At 38.9% G+C, this 6,023-nt stretch overlaps 1 long non-coding RNA gene across 1 annotated transcript in view; it reads left to right on the forward strand.

Moving 5' to 3' along the window:
- LOC132002257 (uncharacterized) overlaps positions 1–5,155 on the forward strand; it is a 13,843-nt gene extending 8,688 nt beyond the window's left edge. Inside the window, exon 4 of the long non-coding RNA XR_009399780.1 lies at positions 4,662–5,155. This is a non-coding gene — a long non-coding RNA (uncharacterized LOC132002257). The remainder of the gene's footprint in view (positions 1–4,661) is intronic.
- The last annotated feature ends 868 nt before the right edge of the window (positions 5,156–6,023 follow it).

Raw genomic sequence — 6,023 nt, forward strand, 5'->3', positions numbered from 1 at the left:
ATGAAATAGAAACCAAAAAAACAATAGAACAAATCAACGAAACTAGGAGCTGGTTCTTTGAAAGAATTAATAAAATTGATAAACCCCTGGCCCGACTTATCAAAAAGAAAAGAGAAAGGACCCAAATAAATAAAATCATGAATGAAAGAGGAGAGATCACAACTAACACCAAAGAAATACAAACTATTATAAGAACATACTATGAGCAACTCTACGCCAATAAATTTGACAATCTGGAAGAAATGGATGCATTCCTAGAAACATATAAACTACCACAACTGAACCAGGAAGAAATAGAAAGCCTGAACAGACCCATAACCAGTAAGGAGATTGAAACAGTCATTAAAAATCTCCAAACAAACAAAAGCCCAGGGCCAGACGGCTTCCCGGGGGAATTCTACCAAACATTTAAAGAAGAACTAATTCCTATTCTCCTGAAACTGTTCCAAAAAATAGAAATGGAAGGAAAACTTCCAAACTCATTTTATGAGGCCAGCATCACCTTGATCCCAAAACCAGACAAGGATCCCACCAAAAAAGAGAGCTATAGACCGATATCCTTGATGAACACAGATGCGAAAATACTCAACAAAATACTAGCCAATAGGATTCAACAGTACATTAAAAGGATTATTCACCACGACCAAGTGGGATTTATTCCAGGGCTGCAAGGTTGGTTCAACATCCGCAAATCAGTCAATGTGATACAACACATCAATAAAAGTAAGAACAAGAACCATATGATACTCTCAATAGATGCTGAAAAAGCATTTGACAAAGTACAACATCCCTTCCTGATCAAAACTCTTCAAAGTGTAGGGATAGAGGGCACATACCTCAATATCATCAAAGCCATCTATGAAAAACCTGCCACAAATATCATTCTCAATGGAGAAAAACTGAAAGCTTTTCCGCTAAGATCAGGAACACAGCAGGGATGTTTATTATCACCACCGTTATTCAACATAGTATAGAAGTCCTAGCCTCAGCAATCAGACAACAAAAGGAAATTAAAGGCATCCAAATCGGCAAAGAAGAAGTCAAACTATCACTCTTTGCAGATGGTATGATACTATATGTGGAAAACTCAAAAGACTCCACTCCAAAACTGCTAGAACTTGTATAGGAATTCAGTAAAGTGTCAGGATATACAATGGACAGAAATCAGTTGCATTTCTCTACACCAACAGCAAGACAGAAGAAAGAGAAATTAAGGAGTCAATCCCATTTACAATTGCACTCAAAACCGTAAGATACCTAGGAATAAACCTAGCCAAAGAGGCAAAGAATCTATACTTAGAAAACTATAAAGTAATCATGAAATAAATTGAGGAAGACACAACGAAATGGAAAAATGTTCCATGCTCCTGAATTGGAAGAATAAATATTGTGAAAATGTCTATGCTACCTAAAGCAATCTACACATTTAATGCAATTCCTATCAAAGTACCATCCATCTTTTTCAAAGAAATGGAACAAATAATCCTAAAATTTATATGGAACCAGAAAAGATCTCGAATAGCCAAAGGAGTATTGAAAAAGAAAGCCAAAGTTGGTGGCATCACAATTCCGGACTTCAAGCTCTATTACAAAGCTGTCATCATCAAGACAGCATGGTCCTGGCACAAAAACAGACACATAGGTCAATGGAGCAGAATAGAGAGCCCAGAAATAGACCCTTAACTCTATGGTCAACTAATCTTCGACAAAGCAGGAAAGAATGTCCAGTGGAAAAAAGACAGCCTCTTCAATAAATGGTGTTGGGAAAATTGGACAGCCACATGCAGAAAAATGAAATTGGACCATTTCCTTACAACACACATGAAAATAGACTCAAAATGGATGAAGGACCTCAATGTGAGAAAGGAATCCATCAAAATCCTTGAAGAGAATACAGGCAGCAACCTCTTCGACCTCAGCCGCAGCAACATCTTACTAGGAACATCACCAAAGACAAGGGAAGCAAGGGCAAAAATGAACTATTGGGATTTTATCAAGATCAAAAGCTTTCGCACAGCAGAGGAAACAGTTAACAAAACCAAAAGACAACTGACAGAATGGGAGAAGATATTTGCAAATGACATATCAGATAAAGGGCTAGTGTCCAAAATCTATAAAGATCTTAGCAAACTCAACACCCAAAGAACAAATAATCCAATCAAGAAGTGGGCAGAAGACATGAACAGACATTTCTGCAAAGAAGACATCCATATGGCCAAAGGGCACATGAAAAAGTGCTCCATATCACTCGGCATCAGGGAAATACAAATCAAAACCACAATGAGATATCACCGCACACCAGTCAGAATGGCTAAAATGAACAAGTCAGGAAATGACAGATGCTGGCGAGGATGCAGAGAAAGGGGAACCCTCCTACACTGTTGGTGGGAATGCAAGCTGGTGCAACCACTCTGGAAAACAACATGGAGGTTCCTCAAAATGTTGAAAATAGAGGTACCCTATGACCCAGCAATTGCACTACTGGGTATTTACCCTAAAAATACAAACGTAGTGATCCGAAGGGGCACGTGTACCCTAATGTTTATAGCGGTAATGTCTACACTAGCCAAACTATGGAAAGAACCTAGATGTCCATCAACAGATGAATGGATAAAGAAGACATGGTATATATGGAATACCACATGGAATACATGGAACAATGGAATACTATGCAGCCATCAAAAGAAATGCAATCTTGCCATTTGTGATGATGTGGATGGAACTAGAGGGTATCATGCTTAGCGAAATAAGTCACGCGGAGAAAGACAACTATCATATGATCTCCCTGATATGAGGAAGTGGAGATGCAACATGGGGGGTTAAGGGGGTAGGAGAAGAATAAGTGAAACAAGATGGGATTGGGAGGGAGACAAACCATAAGTGACTCTTAATGTCACAAAACAAACTGAGGGTTGCTGGGGGAAGGGGGGTGGGAAAGTGGGGTGGGGTTATGGACATTGGGGAGGGTATGTGCTATGGTGAGTGCTGTGAAGTGTGTAAACCTGATGATTCACAGACCTGTACCCCTGGGAATAAAAATATATTATATGTTTATAAAAAATAAAAAATTAAAAAAAAACCTATCTTGCAGGACTATTACAGTCTTCAAAAACAAAGCTATTTCAGAGAGTACAGTCTGTGTTTGCACGAAGAAGGAATTTAATTTTTCCTTTTGCTCGCCTTCCCCTCCCCCATATACTCAAAATCCAGGGTTGATATCAACCTTACTTTAGGAAAATTAGGTTCCATTTGGAACAGACTTTTTCTTTAATTGTCACTGAAATAAATTCCCAGTTAGGTGAACATCTTACCTAAGAGATGGGAGGCAGTTAAAGAGACTCTAATAGAATTTGGGTCCATCATCTTTTGGTGTGTAAGCAAATAATATGGGAAGCAGGCATCACATGCCTTCTTTCTGTCCCTGCCCACAGATTGGAGTTTGAGGTAAGGAACAAGAAATGAAACAGACTTTGCATTTTTTTATGTTTAGCCAAGCTCCTCTAGTTTGCATAGTCATAATTCAAATGACCAACTTTGAGGTTTTAGTATTCTGTGCCTTTGCTTTGTCCCAACTAGGATAAATGAATGCTATTGTTTTGAATTCTGAATTTTATTTTTTATTTTTTTGAATTCTGAATTTTAAATACATTGCAGTGTAGAAACCCAGGAATGCCTTAAAGCTTTTAAATATTTTAGAGGTACATCCATGAAGCTGTTTTAGGGATTTCTATGATTTTTTAAAAATAATTTTTGCATACAATGAACTGATTAGACAATATAATAAAACCATATTGCTCAAATTTTCCTGACTTTTTTTCTAACAATTACTCTCAGGATTTCTGTTACGTGCTGGTCAATTTGAATAGATTCTCAACGAATACTTTTGATTGATTAATGTATAACTAACTTGTTCAGGGCCTGGATTTGCATTTTTTTAGTAAAGCCCCCTTGAAAAATAGTGCAAATAAGATTGGAAAAAAAGGAATGTTAAAAATACTCCAGAAAACAGACTTTAGAAATGGCTCCTCATACGTGAATATTTCACACTTTGAGATATTCTAAGCACAGGTGAAGAGGATTCTAGTTTTGGATCTGCTCTCCCTACACTTCAGCTCCCAGGGGCCCGTTTAACAAAAAGTTCTTGGTTCACCTGGATCATGTTGCTTTGTCTCTCCCTCTTGAGCTTGGGCCTTTGTCCTGTTTGCCCCTCCTACACTTTGACCATCCAGTTTGCAATCCTGATAAGGATTCCTAGAACTTGTGTTCTTTTTTTTTTTTTTTTGAAGATTTTATTTACTTAGTTGACAGAGATCACAAGTAGCAGAGAGGCAGGGAGAGAGGAAGGGAAGCAGGCTCCCCACTGCGCAGAGAGCCCAATGCGGAGCTTGATCCCAGGCTCCTGGGATCATGACCTGAGCTGAAGGCAGAGGCTTAACCCACTGAGCCACCCAGGTGCCCCACCAGTACTTGTACTCTTACCCAAGTTTGTGTGTCTCAGTTCTGGTCTATAGTGTGTGTGTGTGTGTGTATGTGTGTGTGTGTGTGTAAATAAATAAATAAATTTGTATCTATCCTATATGTGTGTGTCATATATATGTAATATCTGAGATAGAATGAGAGAGAAAATTTTTTTTTAATTTTTTTTTTTTTCTATTTGACAGAGAGAGATCACAAGCAGGCAGAGAGGCAGGCAGAGAGAGAGAGAGAGAGGAGGAAGCAGGCTCCCCGCTGAGCAGAGAGCCCAACGCGGGACTCGATCCCAGGACCCTGAGATCATGACCTGAGCCAAAGGCAGCGGCTTAACCCACTAAGCCACCCAGTCGCCCAACAGAGAAAATTTTTTCCAACAAAAAGTTCTTTAAGTTTTCAGGCATGAGAGTGAGATAATCAACTGTATGGTGGGGTAGGGGAGAGCCTGGCTGGGGCCAGAGAGACCCACTGAAGAGTAAGAAAGTATAAAAACTTTGAACTATGGCCTAGATATGGAAGGAATAATTGAGTGTTTAAATGAAGACATTACTATTTAATACATTGTTTGCAATATTTTTTCTATCAGTAGGAGAATTGAATAGACCAGACAATAATGTTTTCATTGTTAACCTTGTAACACAACAATAGGAAGTATCTGACAGTTTGTAACACAACAATAAAGTAAGAAAACTCAAAAGCAGTTTCTCAGAGTTCATTATTAGGCAATAATCTCTTCCTCAATTTCCCTCACAACTCTCTGGAACAATAACACAAAAGATCTTGTTATTTCATGGGTACTTATGAGCCAATTTATACATTCTCTCCACCAATGCACCTGCCCCCTGCCAGCCTGGGTTGGGTACCATACCTACACATTCCTATAGTACTCTGTTCTTGCCTTTATTCTAGAGCATAGCATGCCATTTTGCAGGTCCACAGTCCTTTATTTGAAGTTCTGAAAACCAGAAGTTTATTTTCTGATTAATGTCAAGTCTTATTTGGCAGCAAAATCTGATCTGCACTGACATGAAGCTATTTATAACGTTATGTTTTACTGCAGAAATATTCTTATTTGTTTATGGGAGGCTGCTGTAGGCTCTCTCGGGGTTTTATGTATTAAATATTTTATGCATACTTTCACCCTTCTAAACTCCACAAAGAGCACTGCTTCTGAAACACCTGTGGCCCCAGGGCTTTGGACAAACACCAGGGAGCTCCACTGGCACCTGCTTGCTAGTCTGTGTCCCCACCAGAGGGGGAGGCCTCCAGTCAGTCTCCAGTCCTTGTACCTGCCCAGGGCCTAGGGTGACCCAACAAATAAAAATAATCCAGTGAAAATTTGCTTTTAAGTTAACATATTTAAATGTATTGACTTTCCTCTGTTCTTATTTTTCAAATGTTGCTACTTTGAGAAAGAAGAGTGAGGGCTGGGGTGCCCCGTTGGTAGAGTTTGGGACTCTTGATCTCAGGGTTGTATGTTTGAGCCATAGAGGTTACTAAAATAAAAAAAGCAAAAAAAAAAAAAAAAAAAAAAGAGGTGTCAAGGCAAACAA

The sequence above is a fragment of the Mustela nigripes genome, chromosome 14, assembly GCF_022355385.1.
Source record: "Mustela nigripes isolate SB6536 chromosome 14, MUSNIG.SB6536, whole genome shotgun sequence".
Taxonomy (NCBI): Eukaryota; Metazoa; Chordata; class Mammalia; order Carnivora; family Mustelidae; genus Mustela; species Mustela nigripes.